At 45.8% G+C, this 25,390-nt stretch overlaps 1 protein-coding gene and 1 long non-coding RNA gene across 4 annotated transcripts in view; both read right to left on the bottom strand.

Annotated features, from left to right (window-relative positions):
* The window catches only part of PDE10A (phosphodiesterase 10A), a 540,491-nt gene that overhangs the window by 447,671 nt on the left and 67,430 nt on the right, over positions 1 to 25,390 (bottom strand). The gene's annotated exons all lie outside the window — the stretch shown is intronic.
* Positions 11,587 to 24,610, bottom strand: LOC138921689 (uncharacterized). The gene is made up of 2 exons (XR_011434486.1): positions 24,531 to 24,610; positions 11,587 to 17,833 (listed from the first exon to the last, which is right to left on the bottom strand). It is a non-coding gene; the product is annotated as an uncharacterized lncRNA (long non-coding RNA).

Genomic DNA, 25,390 nt, shown 5'->3' with positions numbered 1-25,390 from the left:
TGCCTGGTTTCCTTCTTGCTTCTCCAGGGAAAATGATGGGAAGAAATCATGTTTGAAAATATTCACTGCACTGCTCATCCTTGGTTCCCATTAGTTGATGTGATCTGATGCTGTAGCTCGTTTTACTTCAAAGCCTATGGATTTTGAGTATAATGAGATGAAAACAGCTTGGTTCACAAGGATTCCAATGAGCAGGGCTGGGTGGCTGGGCTCCACCTCCCAAGGGGCTGCGTGGGTGGGGTTGTAGACGCCGTCCTAGAAGCTGGAAGGTGGTCTATTTTGAGATGTACACGTGTGACTGGATTTCTATAAAAAATGACAGATGAGAGCCAGATGTGTGCACCACTGCAGAATTTTCAACCCAGTTGTGCAGAGACCCAAGAATGGGGTTGGGAGTGATCATTGCAGGGGATGGAGGGGACAAGAGGAGATAGGGTCAGGACCTTCAACTGGGTCCCGAACTCAGCGAAGTCTCAGCAATACCTGAGTTACATATAATGAGTCCTACATAGACAGGCAAAATTGTTTAAAACCCCAAAAAACCTCAGGGAAAGAAATTCCAGGTCTTCCATGTAAATGCAGCCCAGTTCTTTAGGAATTTTGTATTATCAGCAATTTCCCAAGCCAAGTTCAGTGTTAAAATTTGAGGCTGCTTCAAGTTTGATATCTAGGGTGACATTTTTTCTCTGCCTTTAGCAGTCAACTTGGGCATCATATTGATGACCATGATCAAAAAGACCATTCAGATTCATGATCATATGAAAAGGCAATAACGACAAAACCCAGGTCACTTCCTTTGCGGTAGATGGATTTTCTTTCAGTTGTTCTTTTGGAAATAACAATGATACCGAATCTTTGGAATCTTTTACTTTTCCTAATAATATCATTGGAGCAAACACAAAGTCAAAGGCTGAAATTCTCTGTCTGCTTTCTCTACTCCAAAGGCTGGACAATGCTATCACCATTTGAAGGGATTTCCCAGCATCCTTAAAAAAATTATGAATTAATGTTACGACTCACTCGTGTCCTCCATATCTGTTTTTACGAGTCCGTTCCTCCACTTCCACCCTCTCCACACAGATGTTTAGGGCCCATGTTCTGCTTCGCAAGGTGTAGAATGCTTTCAATCATAACAATCCATGCTGAGGAGTGCTTGCACTTTATTTTCATTTTAAACAATAAGATCATTTCTATTCTCAAAAATATTTTTAGTATTTGCCTCGGGAAAACATAGTAGCAAAGGCAAGACTTAGAAACTAAGAAGGAAGCTTTAATGGTGGGCAAGAGAGAGGGGAAAATATTTTGTAATTTTTCTGTCATCTCTCAAATTACACAAGGTCGGAAGCATGTCCTCTGTCTGCAGATAAACTCAGCCCTGGCTGGTCCAGCCCATCATGGCAGGTTCCTGCTTTAGTTAGGGACGTGCTAGAAATTTATAAAAAGTAGCAGTGGTGACACTTACTGAGGGCTTACTGTGTACCAGCACTTTTTTGGGCCTTCCGATAGGCTGTCACAACCATGCAGTAAGATTTTACACTCAGACAGAAGGGAGGCAACAGCCTAAGGTCTTACTAGTGAGTGGGCTATGAACCCAAGCTGATGACTCTGGGGTCAACTCTCCTAACCAGCATCCCATATGGCATCTTGGGACCATATAACTTCCTGATAGTCCTTCTCTGGAAGCAGATGTAGCATCAACAGCAGTAAATATTCTTCATTGTTCCATGCTCAGTAAAGACAGGATTTAACTAGATCTTCGAAAGCATTGCTGAGGTCTAACTTTCCCCTGTTCAAATTACTGTGTGTTTTCTCTTGCCTGCTTGGACCCAGATTGATACAGAATTGGTACCAGGAGTGGGATTTGAATCTACATAGACCTCTGTCCCTGTTCCTGGGATGTATCTGTTTTCAGAGTTCAAAATGAGATGGTCTTGGGCCATCTGCTGGATGCAGAGAATCTCTTCTGGGACACCTCCATTTTTCTGAAATTCCTAAATTAAAAGTTCCTTTCCTGACCATGCATATTTCTACCCAAAGGAGTCCTCTGACTTTCTGAAAGTTTAGGGTCCTTCATATGTTCATCTACTTCTATCTCCCAGCTTCTCCAAGCTGGGCCAAGTTCTGTGGGTGTGTAGCGGCACCGTTTTCCTCTGGTTTTAAGTGTTTCATTTCCGATGAGAACATCATACCACATGTAGACTTTTCACTGAGAACGGGCAGCTGGGTCGGTTCAGCGAAATACTACAAGTCACTTATCAAACTTCCTGGGCCGGGAAAGCCCTAAGCACATTTAGCCAAGCACTTTTCCTCCTAATTTTCAACTCCATGTGCATTTCTAGGAAAACTCAATCCACATGTTTCTCAATCATTCACACTTAACTCATCATTTTTCATTTCGAAAGAGTTTTTGATGTTTAAGACGCCTTCTGTGCAGTTGCCTAAGCTTTTCTTTGTGTTCTTTAAACCAAGAAAGCCACAATTTGAACAAAATATCAAAGGAGCAAACAAACCAGAGTTTTCAAAGACTCACGATTGATTGTATGTTCAGAAGAAGCAAGACACTCGGATGGGTCCTAGGCTTGTCCATTGCATTTTACCTTCTTTACTAAACATTACAGAACATCGGGCAATGCTCCGGCTAAGAGAAATGGAAAATTCAACTAATTTCAAAACAGTCGTCTCTTCAAAACCAGAAATCTTTAAATAAATAACATCTACACTCCATCCAGCAAGACGGTGAAACACTCTCTAAATACAAACAAATCATATCCTCTAGAAATACTTTCCTAGCTGAGGACAGAACAACAAGTGATTTCCAGGTCAGGAGAAATGCATTTGAGTAAATACATAGGGAAGGGAAGTAAGGATTGCATTAATCCAAGCAGAAGTGAATTATTTCTTTCTCTCTCTCTCTGTCTAGTCAACTGTCCCCTATCACGCATCTTCACAATTTTCCTCATTGTTAAAAAGATACAAATCACCTGGAAAAATACAGTCAGTGATGCTATTTGTACCCCATCAGAATATAGCACCCAGGCAGAAGGGTTTACTGGGGGGCTGGTGATCTGAAACATGGTCACCGCCCCCACCGGCAGCTCTCACTCCCCCAGCACCTGTTCTCACGTTCTCCCCTAGGCATCATCTCAGCTCACCAGATTCCTGAGACCCGTCAGTAGAAACCAGCTCTTGGCCAAAAGACTGCCTGATCTTGGTGACACAATGTGAGCATTAAATACACTGGAAGATGTGGCAGATTTCTGCTCCCACTGCTGTCACTGACCTTGTCAGAAGAGTAACCCTTGATTCTAAAGGTCACCTGACAGATGTCTCATAGAAGTCTTCAATTTCTTTTTTGTTTTTTTTAAAGATTGGCACCTGAGCTAACATCTGTTGCCAATCTTCGTTTTTTACTCCTTCTCCGCAAAGCCCCCCAGCATATAGTTTTATTTTCTACTTGTAGGTCCTTCTGGTTGTGCTATGTGGGAAGCTGCCTCAGCATGGCTTGATGAGTGGTGCTAGGTCCACGCCCAGGATCCGAACGGGTGAAACCCCAGGCCGCTGAAGCAGAGCGCGCAAACTTAACCATTCAGCCACAGGGCCGGCCTCAGAAGTCTTCAATTTCATCACGCTTATGGGCTGACATGTCTGTCTCAGCAAGTAGACTGTGCAATCCCCAAGGGCATCTTTGCCCCTCTCCCCACTCCAGCGCCTCAAGTACACACAATATTGGTGTTGTACGGATGAACGCTTAACAATCAGTCATGAATACCATTGGGTATTGTAAAAGTAAGCTATGAAGTATGTCGGAGTTGAAAGAATCTAGATGGGGGAGAGGCGTATGTCAAGATTCCTGCCTTTGGTTTGCAAAGGACAGCAAGCTCCACCGCTAAGGTGTCACCTGCGATTTCATTTAGGCTCTGGGGAGGTGGCAGAGGCATTGAGAGGGCTGGGAGGAGGCACTGCTGGGAAAGTCCACATCCCTCACTGAGAGGTTGATGAGCCTAAAAGAGAAGGATGAAGTGGCGGGGAAGCCCACAACCCCTGGGCTTTGGTCTGAACCATCAGCCTTGCCATCAACCCTCTGCGGAGCCTTGATGCCCCGCTGATGGAATACGGTGCAGGTGGCGGGTAGTGGTGCTGACCTCATTCAGCCTGTGGAAAGGGTTATTTTACGTGAGAAGGTGACTAGCATGATCTGGCACTGTATCCCCCATCTGGAACTCAGGAGATGTGACTCCAGGTTTAAAAGGCCCAGACCTCAAGAGAGGGCATACCCCACTACTTTACTTCCCTCTAACATCTCCGATCCAACATCCCAGACCAGAACTGCTAGTCACCAGGGGAAGCTGCACAACAATCCAGGAGTGCGGACAGTAGAGAGGTCTGGCTAGAACCTATGGTATCTGTGTGCCCTGAAGTATCCCTCCCTCCATCCCAAACACGGCCATCATGCGACGGAAAGAGGAGATGCAGAGAGGTACCGGGCGGCGTAGGGAGGAGGAGCGTGCCAACACAGAATCACAGCGATGAGGGCCGTTGGAGAACATGCAAACGCTTACTCAAAGAAAACCACTTTCCCAAGCAATAATAACTGTGCTTCCTTCACATATGGCATATGTTTGCCGGGAGACATCAAAGGCCAGGGAGGCAGGGGGACAGAGGAACTCGGGAGGAGCATGCATTTTAAAAATTGTGCTTCTTTCCAAATGTTTATAAAACTTTGATTGATAAAAGCCTCTTTCATCACCGGGATGTGGTCGTCAGGAATCTAGAGACCATACAGTTGCAAACTCTGTTTGAGAGACACAGAAGGTGAAGTCGGTTGCTCAGGCACAGAAGTGGCTGGTGGCAAAGCCAGAACCAAAAGCATCCTTCACTTTTCCACATTTCACATGGTGTCTTCCCTCTGAAATTTGAAACTGTACTATTTTAAAAAATGTACCATGCACACAATTTAAATTCATTTGAATCACACGGGTTTGTTTGAATCTCACAAAGAAACCTAAAGTTGATATAAACTACTTAGTCTTGATGTTACTGAAATGAATTTTATGTAAGATGTCCTTCCAGGCAGTTAAAGAGGAACACGGGAATTAACCCACATCAAGCGTAATTGATCTCCTTCTGGGAACGATTGCAACAATGCATCAGATTAATTGAACACTACAATGTGCTACTCTTTGTTTAAAGAAAATTGTTGCAAACATCTTCAACCGTGGGGGCTTAGAGGATAATTGCAAAGAATTTAGGGGGAGATGCAAACACAGAGGGAGGAGACGGTGGCAGAAACAGCATGCGTAATTACAAGGTGGATAGATGCTGCTGTGGTGGGGTATAATTAGAGAATTCGGCTAGGGCTGTGCCGTAGGGACTGAAATCTGCAGGCTTATGCCACTGCTGGCCACTAGATGGAGGTATGCAACCACTGAAGAAGCCAGACCAGACTGATAACTTGAAATTTTAGGGGCGTGTGCTGTGATTTCCAGACTTAAGATTTCAAAATGCATGCTAATATCTCTTTTTTAAAATCCATTAGAAACGTAGATGAGGATAAGATGGGGGCTGCAGCAAAGGAAGGTGAAGATGACCACAAGCAGTGGGGGTCTGCAAATGAAGAGAAGGCGCACGCCTAACTATGCATATGGCGGTTTCCATGGCGGGGGTTTCAGGAGAGAGCACGGCCTCTCAGAATCACCTGGAAGCCCCCTGGAGGAACTGGAGGCCAGGTTCACATTATACAGGTAGGAGCCATGGGTCTGAAGGGGTGGATGGTGGCAGTTACAGTTTTATAAAGCTCCCTGGGTTATTCCAATATGCCCTCTGCTCCTAGATTGCGTGCCTTCAGCAGCAGAGGGGAAATGCTAAACGAACAATTATGTTCTACTGTTCTCTTTTAGACCCATACATCTATTGTATATATAGATATATCTATGTATATATGTGCCAAGAGGGAGGCCAGAAAAGAGTAAGTGATATAACCTATTATGCTCTTTTGTCTGATATCTATATGATTTGATATCTATATCTATAGCTATAGCTATATATATATCTATATCTAAGTTTAAGTTTGGGAGTTTGCATGTTTTATATAACTTTATATGTGTGTGTTTCTTTATTTATTCATCTCCTCAAATATTTATTGAATATCTATAAGAAGCTGTAAACTATACCAAGGAAATTGTAAAGATAAATAAAATTGCGTCCATCTCTGGCAATAATTGCAGGGTAGATAGCCTGAAAACCTTCTTGCCACAAACAAACTAACATTATTAGATAAAGTGTTTTTTAAAATCCTTTCAAATGCGCAGCTGAGTCCATAAGTGAATTCTAGATGGGAGGGTGGCCCCTCAGCAGGCCCCTGGAGCTGGGAGGAGCCCTCACGGTGTTTGCTGCTCCTGATGGGGTTCCTGACCACACAGGAAGTCAGGAGACAGGCCCTGGGGCTGCCTGTGCAAAGAGAGTGGAGGAGTAGAGGTCCCCAGGTAAAGCCAGACCCCAGAAGATGCTCGGTGAGGGTGTGAGCAAGAAGAAAATCAGATCCACAAAAGGAGACAAGGGCAAGTATTTCCTCCTGGCCTTGGTTCCTTGAGGGGGAATATATGCCTCCGATGAGAATCTGTAGTCACAGGCTGGCCTGGTTTGGGTTCAAATTTACACTCTGAGCACAAACTGAACATGGAAATTGTTTCAAAGCGTTGCCAGATTGGGAGCACCAACAAGGGTCTGAAAAAATCAAAGGAAGATCATTAAAAGGCAAGTTAAGAGTTATGGAAATAGGGTGAAAAGTCGAGCACACATTTAGTTAGAGTTTCAGAAGGAGAGGAGCGCTATTTGAAGACATACAGGCTGAGCAGTGGTGAGGTATCAATCCTCAGATTGAGGAACTATAGGGAACCTCAGGGAGAACATATCAGTAATCAAGACTTAGAAACGCTTAGAAACATGGCAGAGATGAAGCAATAAGTCAGAGGTCCTCCGACCACAGCCACCTCTTTACACAGTTTGTAGACCCGATCTTGCATGCATCTGTGTGTCTGCCATGTCAATGCCACCTATATGATACCCAGGAAAACCCAACGAGAGAATGGAATACTAAGCAGTAAGACTTTGCTGGGTAGAGTTCAGCTTTGGAGGACCACAAACCATGATAATATCCAAGAGTTTTGCCCCCCTCCCCGAAACCAACTTTTGTCTCCTAGTGGTTGATACTACCCCTGTTAAGAATGCATGATCTATGGTGTCAGTTGCTATGCAATACTGCCTGTTAAGAAGTATGGACTACAGAGGCTGGCTCCGTGGCTGAGTGGTTAAGTTCGCGTGCTCCACTGCAGGCAGCCCAGTGTTTTGTTGGTTCGAATCCTGAGTGCAGACACGGCACTGCTCATCAAACCACACTGGGGCGGCGTCCCACATGCCACAACTAGAAGGACCCACAACGAAGAATATACAACTATGTACCGGGGGGCTTTGAGGAGAAAAAGGAAAAAATAAAATCTTTAAAAAAAAAAAAGAAGTATGGACTACAGGTGCCACTAAGATGGAGAGAGCCTTAAAGAGAGAACTGTTTGCAAAATTGTTCTTTATACAAAAGCACACTCTTGTTAGTCCTTTCCTAATTCACCCATTCTAGTGCAACACATACCCAAGCCTTCCCACTTGTTGGTAAAAATACACCAGTCACCACAGAAGAAAAAAATGGTTCTGCCATACCACCGGTTTGCCTCAACTATACATCTGGGATGAGAGGACCCCCAAGCCAGATGGAGTTACCTTCATTCATGAGATATTTTTGAGCTGCTAACGCCATCAAGGCACACGCTCAGAGGTACAGATTCAACTGGCACTTCTCTAGACTTCCCCTTTTCTTATCTCCAGTAAATAACAATCTCAGAAATTCTCTTTGTTTTACCACCCAAGCATCCTCCATATCAGGGATTGAGAAACTCTAAGGACCTCTAGCCCAGGAACTTTTCCTCACGAGGGACCTGAGAGGCATATAACTTCTGTTACTCATTCACTCACTCACCCACCCACCTACAAGCTTTTCCTGAGCTCCTGCTCTGTGCTGGATGCTGGGATCTCCACGGTATATCCTAAGAGGTGGTGACCAGCGGCAACACGGGGTGGTCTCCTTCAGATGACAAGCTCAAACCACAGTCTCCATGACTTGAGCTGAATGTAATGTATGGAATCATTTACATGAAACTAGAGGGGCTCTGTGTTAGTATTATGCAAATAAAAAGTCATTCCACAGACTTTTAATCCAGCCAAGGACAAAGATGGTTGTTTCCTTTTTCCCACTGGATGGCAGCAAACCCTGGAAAGATGATCCCTCATGAAAGGAAGACAGGAAGATGGCCCGGACACTGGTCAAGGCATTGACTTTTTAAGCAGGAAAGGTTTTAGATAGATAGAGGGGAGATGACAAGTAATAAATCGACATCATCTGGGATGACAGCTTTAGCTATTTAACTCAAGTTCTAAAACCTCAATTTTTGACTCTCCTGGATTACTTTTAGTCCTCATAAGAAGTGGATGAGTTTTGTGAGAAACCACGTACCTTCCTTCTCCTTATCACAACAGCATTAAAACCACTGTTTATGATGTGTCAATGTAGGTTCACGGATTGTGACGAATGTCCCACTCTGGTGGGAGATGCCGATAGTGGGGGAGGCTGCATGTGTGCGGGCACAGAGATTCCACAGGAATTCTCTGTACTTGCTGCTCAATTTTGCTGTGAACCTAAAACTACGCTAAAAAATAAAGTTTACTAATTATTTTTAAAACAAACATGGGAACAGGCTATTCCTTTTCCCTCAGGCAGATAGAGCGAGCCTCTACTGTACTCCCACGTCTTTCAGTGGGTCCCTGGGACATACATGGAACATGCCTGATGTCCACTGAGAAATGATATTACAGAGACAAAGGATGGACCAGGACTCCAAGTGAGCAAGTTAAAAGAATCAGGAGGTATGCATCCTGATATAATGATAGGAGATCCCTGCTACTTTAGACAGAACTCCATCTAAAAGTGAAGAGCTGTAATTATTTTCAAGTGAAGAAAGAAACAAGGGACTGAATTTATGTGTTCTGAATGGATCCCCACCCTAGTACCACGCAGGCTGATCCCAAGAATATTTCAGATTTACCCATGATCCTCCATCCCAGACTGTCCCTTTTCAAATTTCAAAAGAAACAGAACCCCCTCACCACAATTTTCCTCCCAGTAGATTGCCTTTTTTAAACAGCAAAACTTTAAACATGTTAAGACTTGTGCCTGAGGTCTGTAGGTGGTATTTTCAGCCCCTTTAACATTCTGATGATGTGTCATCCATCATATTCTGTAATGTGATTCCAAAATCACAAGATTGTGATTTCCTGTCTAGTTTTAAAGATGTTTCAAAGGGCTTTTGCAAACAATTTGAAAGTAGCTTTAAGTTATGGTAGTTCTATGTTTAAAGAATTTTTTCCTGTATTTGTATCTTATTTGAGCTGCACTGACTCATATAAATGATAAGTTCACAGGCAGAGCTTCAGGTGCGGATGGCTCTGGGCTCAAAGGTGTCACCTGCATCAAGGTGCTCATTGTCACTCAGCTCTGTTTCCATATTGCCTCCACTCTGGGGCAGGCTCTCCCCTGGTCATTGCAGGACCGTTGCACCCGTGCCTGACTGCCCAGCCTCTCAGGTCCAGCCTTGAGAACCAGCCTGCCTTAGCCTTATAAGTTTCAGTAAGAGCCAAATGATATCTTATTGGGCATCTCTGATGGGGTCCCCTGCCCAACCTGGAACAGTCGCTGCAACCAGACCTTGGTTAGGAGCCCCATTCCCACCAGGACTCCCCAGACTCCTGCTCTGCCCTGTTGTGAGAGATGAGAGTGAGGGAAGACGGAGGAAACTAGCAACTTCTATTGTTCTCACTTCTTCTGATTTTGTTTTCTTCCCCTTAGGAGAACAAAAATAAAATTCAAATAATCTGTAAGGTAATTCTGGGTTAGTTAATGTGGTCAGATAGCTGAAATAATAGTCTCGGGGCATCTCATCTCAGTTCTAGGCAACTGAGGCATAGTTCTTATCCCTGGTGCTGTGGTCTGAATGTGTCCCCCCAAATCCATACGTGGAAATCCTAATGCTCAATGCGATGGTCTCAGGAGGTGGGGCCTTTGGGAGGTGATTAGGTCGTGAGGGTGGAGCCCCTATGAATGGGATTAGTTCCCCTATAAAAGGGACCCCAGAGAGCTCCCTGGTCCCATCCACTATGTGAGGACACAGCAAGAAGTCAGCAGGCTGCAGCCTGGAAGCGGGTCCTCACCTGACCTTGCTGGCACCCTGATCTTGGACTTTCAGCCTCCAGAACTGCGAGACATAAGTGTCTGTGTTTTATAAGCCACCAGTGTGTAGTATTCTGTTATAGCAGCCCAAACTGACTGAGACACCTGGTTATTAGGAATCCCGAATTCAACCCCAGAGATCACAGAGATCCTGAAGCGGATCTACTTTGGTTATACAGAGAAAATCCACCTTAGCCTGTTTTTTCCGTGATAGGATCCACAGCTGACACTCACCGATCCAAAGTCCTATTAAAACACAGTTCTCTACTAACCCCACCCCACAGGTCCCAGGCATAAAGTAACTGAAAAATGTTTTAAAAGGAAGAAAATAATTGAGAAAAATGTTTCTATGTGTTCTGAACAAGAGCTGCTGGACCCTTGCCTACTGCAAGTTCCAGTTCCAAGCTTCTTGGTAACAACTGGAAGGTAAGGGAGGGAGACAAGAGCTGAAGGTGCAGAGCAAGACCCCGAGGCCACCAGGTGGGACTGGGGGATGTGGGTGGAGGGAACGGACAGCAGTGACCTCTCTATGGAAAGTTCGACTCTGGGCCTCTTAAGTCCCCGCCACTCTCTGACCCAAGTGGAGATGCTGAAGACCTCCTGCCTGAAACCTCCCCAGGGCTGCTTCCCCCTACACCTTCCATGGCAAAAAGGGCCACAGGAAAACAGCCCAGACCACCCAGATGAGCTGCCCTTGTCAAGAGAAGATGTTAGCACACTTGGTGGTGGCCTTGCCAGCCCCTTCCCCACAGCATGGTGCTCACACTCTTCCTGGATTCCTCGACTTTGCACCCTTTTACAGGACTTGGAGCTCCGAGTGTGTTCCTGACTCCTCCTTCCCTATGGGTGGCCGTATCTGCACCCCTGCCCCATCCCCCTTAGCTGCTCCCTGGGCCTCCTCAGGCATGGCTCTTGCCCTCTTGCCCTGTGAGTATCTGGCCCCATCCTTCCCAGGAATAATCCAGAGGAACTTCACTGCCATCCCCATCACATCCAAACTGGTGACCTGCCCCCACTCCCAGGTCTTGAGCTATGATTCTCCCCGAGGGAAGGCTGCCCATGAAGTTGAGACGAATCTTCCCGCAGGAACACAGGGGCTCACGAAGGTTGGTGTGTCACTGTCGCTGGTTGCCTCCAGCCTTTTTGCCCGCGCACCACCATCTGCTCCTCTCGGTTGCTCTCATTGTCTCATTTCATACCCCCTCCCCACTTAGGTTGGAAACCCTCATAGAGTGAGTAGACAAGAGTTAAAGGAGTTGCTGTTTACATTCTTTAACTTCGTTTTGAAGTAATTACACAAGGGCTGCAAAAAAAGAGGGCATCCCCATGTGTCCTGCACCGGCCTCCCCAGATGTCACATAACCACAGCACAATGACAAAAATCAGGAAATAAACGTTGATATGACTGTTTTAACTGCTCTAGAGTCACTCTTCAAATTTTGCCAACTGTCCTCCTAGGGTCCCTTTTCTGGTTCAGGATCCCATAGTTGTCAGACCTTCTTAGCGAAGTCAACTCTCCTGAGTCAGGCTGTTTCCGTACATCTCATTTCATTCTCACAGTCTTGTTAGTTAGGCTTCTTGTTAACACTTAAATGATGGCTAGAATGAGGCTAGAGACGTTAACCAACTTGATGGGGGTCACACAGCAATAAACTGCAGCATGAGTGTTTGAACCAGATCCAGAGCCTGAACTCTCCACAATATAAATCATGGCTACGCAGCCAGACCTCCTCCAAGCGCCCATCCCACATTCCCTAATGTCTTTCTCTTTTCCCATATAGCCACTCGTGAATATATTCCAGAGAACCCAGCACCATGCTAACTATATAGTAGGAGTTCAATGAAGGTTTTCTGAGTGGAGTTGAACATCGCAGGTATTTTATAGAATCTGAATGGGGTCTGGAATTGGGGCAACATTAAAACCAGGCTCTAGCTCCCAGCTTCAGAAATCATGCTTTGTCGGGCTCTGAATTTGCTGCCCAGCCTGTGGTCACCGGGTGCCTAGTTGACTCACAGATTGCTTTCAGTTTAAAGTTGACAACAAACATTCTTTGTGGCTTGTGTGTTCTTGGTGCAGCCCAATTGATGTATTTATGGCCCCAGTCAACCTTGCCTGCCACTCTTTGGTCCTGTTGTCATGTACTTCAGTTACGAATTTGCAGCACTTCCTGGATGACTGAAGTTTCAAAGAATTCTCTGAGAATAAAATATGCCCTGTGGTTCAATAGGACAGCTGATTTAGCAACTATGTCCCCAAAGAGTGGCCAAAAGAGGGCAGTCTCTGGAGGAATATCATATGTCTCTCTCTGTGACATGTTTAACCTGCTTTGCAGCAATTTGGGTGAAGCCAGAAAAGACATGTTTATCAAATCTGCAGATGACAGACTTACGAGGTATGGCTCACATGACAAATGACGGACTTGAACTACGGAAGGCCTCGCCGGGCTAGAACACTTCACCAAAACCACGAGATGAAATGAAACAGAGATAGATGTCAAGGCCTGCATTCAGGGTCCAAAAATCAATTACACAAGTGCTGGATGGGGAAAACCTGGATTTATAGCCAGTCACGGGAAAAAGACGTGGGAGGAGTTTTAGCAGACCACAAACTTGATGTGGAGCCAAGAGCAGATGTGGCTGCTGCGAAGAGTCGCGCCATCCCGTACCACACTCGTGGAGGGAGAACAAACAGAACTAAATGAGCAATGGTCTCACTGTGCTCGGGGTGGCCACACGATAACTTGAGGACTATCTTGAATTTGCTGGGCCACGTTTTAGGATGCAAACACTAGAAAACACTTACATACGGCCACTCGAGACTTCAAGCCATCCTAAAACCGACATCCTAAGGTGGGCAAACCCTTTAACAGATCCTCATTAGTTGGAGGAGTGGCTCTCAGCCGTGGCTAAGCATCAAAAATACCTGGGGAGCTTCAGAGGTTTCATATCTAGGATGATTCTCATCCCGGTTTGGTGTGGAGTCCAGACATCTGCAGTTTAGAAGATTTCCAGGTGTTTCTGACGAAGAGCCAGGACTTAGAGCCACTGGCCTGAGGAAGAAAGACTGGTTTCAAAGAAGGATGGGTTTGCCTCCAGACCACCCTTCCCACCTCACTTCTACTATCCACTTGCTGTGGGTTGAATGTGTTTCCCCGAAAGACATGTTGAAGGTCTCACCCCCAACTACCTGTGAATGCAGAAGTAGGGTCTTCGTAGATGCAACGAGGTTAAAATGTGGTCATACTCCTTTAGGGTGGGTCCCATCCAATACGGCCGGTGTCCTTATAAGAAGAGAAAACAGAGACACAGGAGGAGAAGACCACGTGAAGACACAGAGACACACAAACACAGACGGAAGGTGGCCATGAGAAGATGGAGGTAGAGACTGGAGTGATGCTGCCACAAGTCAAGGGACACCTCGGGCTACTGGAAGCTGGAAGAGCTTTCAGAGGGAGCACAGAGCTGCTGACCCCTTGATCTCAGACTTCCGAACTCCTGAACCGTGAGATAGTAAATTTCTGTTGTTTAAGCTGCCCGGTTTGTGGCACTTTGGCACAGCAGACCTGGGGGACAAATACACCCACAAATACATTCCTTTTTATATGGTCCTCACCCTAAGACTGAACCTGTCCTTGTCCCTTGTGCACATCCTGTCGGCTTCCCCCTCCTTGCCTATCCAAGTCTTAGAGTACTTAGCATTTTCATTCTGGTCTTGAATGGACTTCTGCCTCTGGTGGAGATGACCCATTGTCCACCAAAGCCATTCTCCCCTGGTTTCTGGACACACAGCCAAAATGCATTTCCCAGCCTCCCTTATCAGTTGACCAAGATGTGGTCATCACTTGACTAAGTTTCTGCTACAGGAACGTGAGCAAAAGGGGCGTGAGCCACGTCTGGACCTAAGCCACCCCGCCTTCTCCTCCACCAGCTGAAATCCTGACGTGGTAGAGGCCCAGCTTCCAGCACCGAGGCAAAGACAACAAGCTGCCTCGGCAGTGGCAGCACGTCAGATGGGAAGAGGCTGGGTGTTGGAATAACCACAAAGAACACAGACAATTGCTGGCCCCAACACCTCCCCACACTAGCACTGTATCTTGTTGGAGCCCTTGCATTTTGGGGTCTATTTGTGGCAATGGTCTCACCTTATCCTAGCAAGTATAGGACAAATCTTGTCCCTACTATTCTATGAGATACTTGAGAACAGACGCCATGACCATCGTCCTAGCACAATGCTTTCTATAAAACACATATTCAGTAAATGTTTATTAAGTGCCTTGAAAAGTATGGGAATGCACATAGAGAAGACAACTAAAAGAGATATAATCTCTATCTTGAGATATTTAACCATCAGTTGAATAAGAACGTGGGATTTTTGGGGGGTTCCAGAACCAAAAGGAACGTGGAGGAGCAAAATGAACTTCCTCACAATCCAGGGTGTCCAAGAATTAAACGAATTGCCTTGAAAAAGGACGGACCCTCTGTGTTTGGACGCTTAATGCAGAAATAGTTGACATTTGGCGAGGGCTTCTGGCAGTTGGATTTACAAGCTAGAGCTTTAGAATAGAGTTTCAGAATGATAACATAAATATGGGAGACATCCACATATGGATTGTATTTAAAAACTTGAGACTGGGCGAAACCACCTAGAGAGATGATGTGTGCAGACAAGAGGAGGGAGAAAAAATTGATCGAGGGGCTGGACTGGGAAGGGAGCCTTCCAGTGTCTAGCAGTGCGAAGGATAAGGAGGACCCAGTGGAGGAGAAGGAGAAAGCGTTCAGCGGGGGAGAAGACCCAGAAGAAGAGTGTGGCCAGCTGTGTCGCATACTGCGTGCATCACTCCCTCACTTCTCTAGCTCTCTTCTCCAAGGCCATCTGATCAAGAGGCTTTCCTGGACCACACCATCAGCATACCTGGCCCCTTCACCTGCTCTGCTGTTCTAGGTAGATTATCACCTGGCAGCTCCCATGCTCATTGTTAATTTTCTCTTTTCCACATGAGCTTCAAGGGGACAGGGACTTTGTTAAGCTGTGCATCCATCTCCAGCCTCCACAAGAATGCCTGACATAGCACGGTGATCAACAGATTTGTGTGGTCTGAATACAAGCGTGTTAGCTAATTTGAACAACACTCCATTAGTAGTTGCCAGAATCTAGGTATTTTCTTGTTGAAAAATACCCCTGTTAGCAACTTAAAGAAAAACTATTGAAATTCTGATAGTCTCTCGCACATTTTGAATAGAGATGACATTTAATCACGATCAGATCCAATACACTAATATCAGTCATCATTTCCCTTTTCACTCATTCGTTCTGCAAATATTGATTGAGACCTGCTATGAACCAGCCGATGGAATACGTGTTGGGCAAATGCAGCAGTAAAGAGAAGCGGGCACTACTCCTACCCTTGGCAAGCTTCCAGTCTAGTGCATAGAGAGATATTTTGTGAAAGTCACAAAAATACCTTTGTAATTACAAACTTTGACGTTTGCTATAATGTGGAGTCCTTCCTGAAGAGGTCGCACTTAACCAGAGATGTAAGAGAGAGTGCCTGGAGCCTTGACAGTGGGGACACCCCAAGATGTGCATGTTCGCCAGGCTGCATGGCTCGGTCTTGGGGCTGCAGGAAGCTATTGCACCTGCTGAGGCTGGCACTCTGCTCTCTTAGGAGTTTGCTACAGAATCAACTGCAGCCACCTTCTCGGTGTAAAAATAGCATCTCCCTCTGCTTACGGAGTTGGGTTGCTCAGCAACCTGGTTTTTTCCTTTTTCTTTTTGAATCTCCTCATACACTAATTTTTCATTGGCCCTTCGGGTAATTAGTCAAGAAGGGCTGATTGGTCCCAGCATTCTGATAAGTCATGCGGCAAGAGCGAAGGGGAATGTGATGCCACTGGGGAGGGAAACAGAGCTCCTGCATGCTCGGTGCTGATGCCGACCACCTGCACTGAACCTGGAGGCTTCCTGCCCCAGCCTCAGGAGGAAAGGTGGAGGCAGAAGGAACCACAAGGAGGTTTTCAGAGACACGTTGGGGTCTTCCAGTTTTCACTCAGGAGTAAAGACATCCGACTAGTAGGCATGAAGTTATCTCTGTCTCTCTCATGCGCACACACCCTTAACAGTAAAGGATGAGAGACTGAAGTTAAAGACCTTCCTTCCAAACCCAGTGAGTATTGGTTGGGAACGGAAAAAAGGTGACAGGACAAGTCAGTGACAAAGGTTAGTCCCCTTCTCAAGCTCCATTCTCAAGGCCAATTCAATCATTGATCCGTAAAGCGAAACTGTAAACTTCACCTTCATTCAGCACACTGGCCATGCGTCCAGTTCGTTACTGGATAGCACCGTGAAATTTACATGGAGTGAAATATATGATATTCCCTGGACTAACCAGAATATTGACGACAGGGTCTGATTAAAGTCCCAAGCAAGGGAATGATAAACCAGACTTGGGCCTCTCTTACCTGATAGAGAGATTCCCTTGCAGGTCACTGTCGCTGTGCATGGTCAATACCATAAGTGGGAAAGCCTAGGATGTCTGGGATCTGGAGTGTTATAAGCCCCAGCATATCCCCCATCTGCATACACAGTGAGTTGTCAACCAAATTGTTGATGAACAGTTTTTGATGATCCCGCAAGGGAGACACCTGCCCAGTCAGGAGCGCCTGCTCCATAGGGATGGGCCCTGTTTTCCATTGCATCTCCAGCACCTAGTGGGGTATCCAGCATGATGTTGATGTTCCCTAAGTACTAGCTGAATGAACCCATGTGTGCACCAGTGAACGAGGCTCCCACCAAGCAGCAAAGAATGCGTTTTCTTTCCTCTGTTCTTCCTATCTCCATACCAGTATCTCTTCAAACTCACTTTGCAGAGCAATTAATCTCAAATGTGACAAGTGATGATATCTTTCCTCTGTTTTAAGACATCCAGTGGCTCCCGTGCAAACAGAGGGAAACCCAACCTCCTCGCAAAGCTACAGGCCTTGCATGGCCTGCCTCTACTTCCCCCTGGGCCTCATCCCCTTGCTGTCTACCCTCTAGCACTACAGAATGGCCCAGCCCTGACCTGTGCAGCTGGGTCTTGATTTTGGCTCTCTTCTCTGCCTGGAACACCCTCCTGACTCTCTCAGCTCCTCCTTTAAGACTCAATTTAGAAATCCCCCCTGCCAGAGGGCCTCTCCTTTCTATTCCACAGCACCCTGCACAGGCTTCACACTTAGCCTTAGAACTCATCAGAGGGCACTGAGACAATCCACTTTCGTTTCCTCCTCTCCACCATAGGATGAGATTTCCCAGAGTGGATGTGTTTTTCTCATTTTCTTTGTCTCCGCTACTAAGCACAGTCCTGTCCCACAAAATTGTCCAAGGATGTTAGCTGATCTGATATTCATTGGTGAGTTCCAAGTATCCAGAGATATTTATACAGTCCATTATCAAAGTTGCTTTCCAAACAGACTCAGTCTGTTATTAACAATCGATCACCTTTCTTCTTACATCATTTGTGTGAACTAGGAGAAAGAACAATCAATAATTATTTTGAATTTGAACAAAATGAAGACAAGGCTTTATTTTTTATAATTGCATTGGCCACATATGCAGATTACATCTGTCTTATAAACTCAGGGTCTTTCCAAAATCTTTGTTCGAGGAAGCCCACATCATCTTATCATCCATCTCTCCGACTACTGCCCTGGTTTCTCAATGATGCACAGAATGTACGTCACGGTTTGAATCTGCACTTTAGTGGCTGAACTTATGTGATGCCGAAATAGATAAAAAGTAAAACGGCTTCTGAGAAATGAGTATTTTCCTTTGATTTGTATCTCTGGCTTCAAGGTCTCAGATCATTAGTTGGCTGATTGAATTTTACCCAGATGCACTGGCGGTTTTGGGAATCGTATGCAAGGATAGTTCAGCCTGCGATATTTCCTTCTTCCTCTCACCTTGCTTGGTATCACGTGAACTCAAGATGCTTCCTCACCAAACTGGCTCTCTTCAGTCTTCCCTGCATCAGAGAATGGTTCTCTGTGCAAAGCTGGCTAGCTGACCACTGGAATCTGTGTTCCCCATCCATAAAAGAGAGTTCTAGAAAGTGGCTGCCCACCAGGGATGGTATTTCGCAGCCTCACTTTGCATCTAGATGTGGCCTCAAGGCTGGCCCTTGCCAGTGGAATGTGAATGGAGGTGCGAGGTGTCATTTCTGGAACACGGCTTACAGCAAATGTGGCTTCTCCACACTTTCTCCTTCCACAGTCTGGATGTAGATAATATGAGTCCCTGGGTCGGGGGAGACTACAGAAGGAAGGGGCATGGGCCCTGAATCTCTAGATGGGGGAAATCTGCGTGGAACAGGAGCACACATTCCGCACTGTTACGTGAACCAGAAATAAACTTCTATTGTATTTGAGTCTCTTCCATCAGAGATGTCACATTACTCCTGGTGTGACGGACCAGGAAGGAGCATGTGCTGGTAGTTGGGACATGAGGGCAGGTCTGCTTGAGATCCTTGGTTATTAAAAGCAGCTGCATTTCACAGGGCCACATGCTGTTGGAACTAGAGTTGGGTACAAATAACTAGGGAAAATTTCCATGGTAGGAGCCACATTCTCTCTTGACAGCCCTTTGCTCATCCCAGCCTCCTGGTGTGAAGACAGAACTAGCATTGTGTGGTGTTTTGGGACCGAGAGGAGGGAGATGGGAAAGTTTGTTTTGCCTTTTCTCTCCCCATTAATCACAGTAGTTGGGTCGAGCTCAGACTCTGGAGCCAGACTGCCTGGTGTTCATGGCCCACTACTCATGAGCTTTATGAACCTGGGCAGGTTACTCCGTTGTCAAATCCTCATCTATAAAATGGGCATGAAAACCATAGTATTCTCCTCACTGGTTTGTTGTGACGGTCAGACGCATTCACGTATATATGATTTAAGCAGTGCCTAGCACACAGTAAGCACCAATAAAAGTCGCAATTATTATCACAACAATAATAATAATTGTTTACTCTGCTCCTGTCCTCTCCTAAATAACTTCTTAAACCCAACATAACTGGGTCCATCAGAACGACCCCCAGGTGATCTCCCCTCGTTCTTTTAAGGATTTACAGTCAGCCCTCATTATCCGCGGGTTCCGCATCCACGCACTCAACCACCGCGGATGGAAAAGCGCGTGATGGTTCCGTCTGTACTGCATATGTACAGGATTTTTTGGGGGGCCATTATTCCTTAAACAATACAGCATAACAATCATTTACCGAGCATTCACACTGTATTAGGTAATATAAGTAACCTAAAGATGATTTAAAGTATACGGGGAGGATGTGGGTACATTATATGCAAATACCATGCCATTTACGTAAGGGACTTGAGCATCCGCGTGGATTTTGGTATCCCAGGGTTCCTGGAACACATCCCCTGCGGATACGCAGGGACGACTGTCCTCCTGGATCATTCTAATTCTTTCACATAGGACCCTGTCAAGATACTTGTGCTGTATGACAATGACCTTTCATTACCGGCCTCTCAGTTGATCTCTTCTCCTCCGTATCATCCCGCCTCTACACGACCTCATCACCATTCCTCCAGCTCTTCTCTCCACCACCATGACCTGCTCTCGGCTGGCTCTCTCGAGCACCACGGATTCCTCTGACCACTACGGGGCCTCATTCCTCTCCTTACCAGCCCACTTACATACTGTCTCTATGACCTCTGCTGAGGCCCACCTTTAGCTCCCTTGCCCCATCTCTTTGTTCTACTCCTGGCCTCCAGTGGCCTCACTAGAGTCAGTCATCTGACTATGAGTCCAGCTCATTAGCCTCGGGGAGGGAGGGGAGCCTTCCACTGCTCACAGTGTGTTCACTGTCCCTCTCTCCTCCAGGACTCCTCCATCCCTTTCCTTTTTGCCATGGCCAGCACTGTTCCACCCTCTCCCTCACTGGTCACCTGGCTTTCTGTGCTCTCTGGGGCTATTTTCCCTCCCTTCCGGAGGTCCCAGTGACATCCACGCTCCCAGATCAACTCTCAGTCCCCATCCTGCCTGGCTTCTCAGCAGCAGTGTGCAACACTAAACACATCTCCTTTGAAGGTTTTCTTCACTTGCCTACTTTCCTGTTGTTTCTCCTCTATCGTAGACCCCCTTTCCCAGTCTCTATCACCTGACCTATAAAACTCGGGGCCCTGACCTTTGAGCCTCTTTGCTTTCCTGGCTACCCTTCCTCCCCATCCCATGGCTTCAAATAACATTGGTGCCGGTGACCCCACCTGTGAATGTCAGCCTGCGCCTCTCTCCTGAGCCCCAGACACTACCTCATGGTGGCAGGCTCAGCAAGCCCAGCTGCGTCCAAACTGCACCCCTGATGTCCCCGTTCCAGGCTCCCCAACTCAGAAAGTGGGGAGTCTTGTCTTCTAGTTGCTCAGGACTTTAATTCTAGAGTCTTCTTGACAGGCTCCTCTCTCCCACACCCCACATCCAGCCCCCCAGCAGACCCTGGTGCCTTTCAGCTTCATGACATATCCAGCATCCGACCTCTTCTCCCATGCACCATGGAAGCGATGGAAGCACCACTTCCTCTCACCTGGATGCCCGGAGTCCCGGGTGCCCTGTTCACCCTTGTGGCCCTTTAGCCTCTCACCGCAGCAAGCTGAGCGAAAAGGGATCTATCTATCGGCTTCCCGTCTTACTCAAATCAAAGCTAAGAGTCTAATGACAGCCTTTGAGGCCCCAAGCACATCTCTGACAATGCTCCATCACTGTCTTCTCCTTCCCTCTGCAGCTTCCTTGGCTCAGGTCCACAGGGCTTCCTCCCCCAACCTGATTCTGAACACCTACCCCTCCCCTCCACTTCTTACCTCCTTTCCCTGCTTTATTTTTTCTGAGCGCTTATCGCTGTTTTTAATACGTACTGATCTTGCTGATTGTCTCTTTCCTCCGGTAGAATGTGTGCCCCAGGCAGGGATTTTCTCTAGTTTGTGCTCTGCTGTGTGCCCAGTGCCTTGAATAGTGTCTGGCATGAACTGGATGCTCACAAAATCCAAGGTGAGTGAACCATGTGATGAGGTAAGAGAGAACAATCTTATCTTGGATTGGAAGATGTGTGGGTGAAGCCCACCGCTGGTGGGCACGACCCAAGAAAGGGCTGATGTTGGTGACCGCAGTCAACTTGGCCAGAACACTCTGGAAGTCAGAAACATGCCCAGGAGCCGAGCAGTGGGGACGGGATGTTTACATCCAGACTCTCCCTGATGAACAGATGGGAATGTTTTGATTGCTCATCAGATAGTCCCACCGCATCTAAATAAATTGCTGACAAATTTGCTAAGTACAGTGCTTTCTGTTGGAACATTCACAAGGCAACTAATATATATAGTGTGTACCAGCTTAAAAGCAATGCTGCCAGAATAAAACTATATTTGAAAGTTTCTTTTAATAACATCTTGGGGGTGTTTCTTTTTTTTTTTTTTGGGAAGTCTAATTTGGTTCTGCAAAGGGATGAAGCTTAAGTTCCTAGTAAAATGAATTTAGGTCCTCAATATCTTTATTTCTATATGCTAGAAGATTCTATAACTATTCTGGAGTTAAAAATTGCAAAAAAAATTCCAAATTATGTGAATAAAATCTAATGTACATGTACAGTATCACAATCCACAAAACCAAAGGAAAAAAAGATGTAGATTTTGGAATTAGGCTGACCAGACACATGCTGGCTATTCTGAGCCTTGTTTCATCATCTGAAAAATGGGGATTGTGATATACATCTTGCAGGCGTGCTGTAAGGACTAGAACCCGTATAACTATAGTCACTAGCAGACTACTCAGCAGGAAACACATGTTCCCAAGTGGTGGTTGGCAATCCATGCCTTTTCAGTTACTAAAAAACAGAACAAAGCAAAACCAACCTATCTAATCTTGATGTTATGAAAGGATTTTTAAGAATCCTGATGCTATTACATCTCAAAAATTCTTATAATTTAAAAACCCCAAAATGATGACATAAGCCACCAACCAATCCTTTCCCCAAAACAAGGCTTTTTATTAAAACCAGTCTACTTTCTGTGATGGAGAACATAGAAAATATGTATTGGACTGTTCTCTGAACACTTTCGCCAAGAACAGGGTTCCTAAAATGACGTGTAAAGACTTTGTTATAAAACTCCATCTGAGTTTCTCAGAATTACATAATTAAAAGAAAAAAAAATTTTTTTTGAGGAAGATTAGCCCTGAGCTAACATCTGCTGATCCTCCTCTTTTTGATGAGGCAGAGTGGCCCTGAGCTAACATCTGCCAATCCTCCTCTTTTTGATGAGGAAGACTGGCCCTGAGCTAACATCCGTGCCCATCTTCCTCTATTTTATATGTGGGACACCTGCCATGGCATGACTTGCCAAGCAGTGCCATGTCCACACCCCGGATTCCAACTGGCGAGCCCCCGGCCGCCAAAGCAGAACGTGCACACTTAACCACTGCGCCACTGGACAGGACCTTAAAAGAAAAATTTTTAAAGGACTTTAGAACCATGGAATTTCCCTAAACAAATGACCTCATTCTGTAGATGAAGACTTGAAGCCCAACCCTTCTCTGGTCATACAGGCAAGACTTGGTGTGGTTTCCAGACTGCTAATCCAGTACTCTGTCATCTACACCATGGTTGGAGCAGCTGGTAAACCAGATGACTAAACCATGGAAAGAGACACAGGCCTGCCATCATCCTTTCAGTGCAGACTTTCAGTTCCCTGACATGAGTGTTTTTGCGTCGCAGTCATTCACCACGTGTGGCTCACCCACCAGGTGCATATGGGACATTCGGCTTGCCCTCCTCATCCTCACAGCCTAGAAGGGATGACAGGTCACATTCCTGGAGACATGCACAGTAAGGATCATGTGAGGGGGATAAAGCAATGATCTAAGAGCCTAGAAGACGAGAGCTCATTTCCTGGGTGCCCTTAGAGGAAGCTTTCAAGGGACAAGGAAGCAGTGGTGTTTCCTCTCTGGGAAATGTCTGTCCCTAAGCTTCCAAGTGGTTCGTTCACCACTGGATCCTCATTATTCATGGATTCCATATTGGCGAATTCACCTCCTTGCTAAAATCTGTTTGTAACCCCCACATCAGCACGCCTGGTGCTTTTGCTCATCTGCGACATGTGCAGAGAGGTAAAACTTTGAGTGTCCCAATGCACACATTCCCAGCTGAGATCGGGCGAGGCAACACTCTGCCTTCTTGTTTCAGCTCTCATACTATAAATGAGTCCCTTTTGTGGTCTACTTAATGCCACATTTGCCACATTTTTGTGCTTTTATTTTTCATTTCGCTGTTTCAAATGGACCCCAAGCCTAGTGCTGAAGCACTGCCTCATGCTTTATGCAGAAAACACGTGTTAGCGAAGCTCGTTCAGGCATGAGTGTGTGTGGTTGGCCATGAGGTCAACGTTAATGAGTCAACAATATAGATTAAATAAGGTGTCTTTAAGCAAAAACACACACAAATAAGGTTATATATTGATCAGTGGATGAAAATGTGTGACCAGAGGCTCACAGGACCCTCACCCTGTATTTCCCTTAGGAGCAACAGTTCAATGTTCGCTAGGTCAATGTCAGGAAGACTTTCTAGAATACCTACCATGAATAATGAGAATTGACTATGTATGTATACACAGACATATACACACATATGTACGTGCACACACATATATGTATATATACATATGCACACTGCATATAAGCACATATACACACGTGTATGTATGTATGCATGGATATGTAAGCATGCATGGGAGGATATGGCATAGGGCTCCAGTCATGGTTTCATGAAAGCAGACTGTCAGGATTCAATAACCAACAGAGTGAAACTAAGAAATCTCAGGAAAAGGGAATTGAAAGCTAAAAGAAATGCATCAAGGTTCTGTGCGTAAACCATCCATCAGGGCCCCAAATTCAAGACAAGACACGCATGAGATATGCCCCCTGGCATGTCTGTGGTTCTTTGAGCTTTGCAAAGAGGTTTTACATCTTTCTTACAATGACTCTGACTTCAGCTGGCCTGTAAGAGCTCCAGGACACAAGGCCTTCTTTTAAAGATGGTAACACTTTTCATTATTTCAAAATATTTCAATATTCTAAATATGTTAAGTGTCACAAATTACTTGTCTCCAAAGAGTTTATATTAAAAACTTTAAATGTTAATACTTTAAGGAAAACACCCACCCCCTATGTACGCACCCCTGCTGGCTTTGCAGTACAGAAAAGAAGGAAGCTTCTCCAACTGTCAACATTTTGAAGCAGTGTTATCATACAGCTTTGAGGTTCCCATAGCAACGTGTTCCATCACCTAGGTGACAGTGATTTTATGATGTCACCAATGAGCTAAACTAACTTAGAAAACAAACGGACATTTCCTCTCTGGCGCCCCTGCATCTCACAGTTTTGCCCTCTGAGCCTGAGCAGGTCGATGTACCAAGTGCAGCTTTGTGAAGAGTTCTGAGGATGTTTCATAAACAGAATTCCACAGGAATTGGCCTGTTAGAGCATCTTTCATCTTCAAGGGGTTTATAACACTTACCGAGTTGCCCCCTCACGTTATCCCACGGAGATTGCTCCCAGCTGCAGAACAGATGCCAAAACGAAACACAGCAGCTTGGGAGAAACACGCAACAGCTGTACAAAGGCGTTAGGGAGAGGGTGAGATGGAAAATGGCCAAGGATATTGTCACTAACTCAGATGGCAGGAGTCAGTTCGGGAAAAGCCGATGAGAGGCATGAACCATCCGAGGCCAGTTTTTGCTTTCTCAAACCGAGTGATTGCCAAAATTCAGGAAGATATGCCCCCCTTGGCTTCCTTCTGTTAATACTCCCATCCGTGTTGGATCCCACAAGGGAAAGCATCACACATGAGCGCAGACGGGTAGAAGAGAAAGAGATACAAGTGTGGGCTATTTCAGACCAGAAACTTAAGACTTGGAAAGGGGATTCTATGCTCCTTTCCAATTTCTCTCCCAACTGGTTTGTCTGAATGACAGATGTGGAACAGGATGCTTCTAGAGAAAAAGTGAAATTTCGAGAATGGAATGTCATTCCGCTGG

The sequence above is a fragment of the Equus caballus genome, chromosome 31 (assembly GCF_041296265.1).
Source record: "Equus caballus isolate H_3958 breed thoroughbred chromosome 31, TB-T2T, whole genome shotgun sequence".
Taxonomy (NCBI): Eukaryota; Metazoa; Chordata; class Mammalia; order Perissodactyla; family Equidae; genus Equus; species Equus caballus.
Note: the sequence above shows the minus strand (reverse complement) of the source record. Positions and strands in the feature narration are given on the sequence as shown.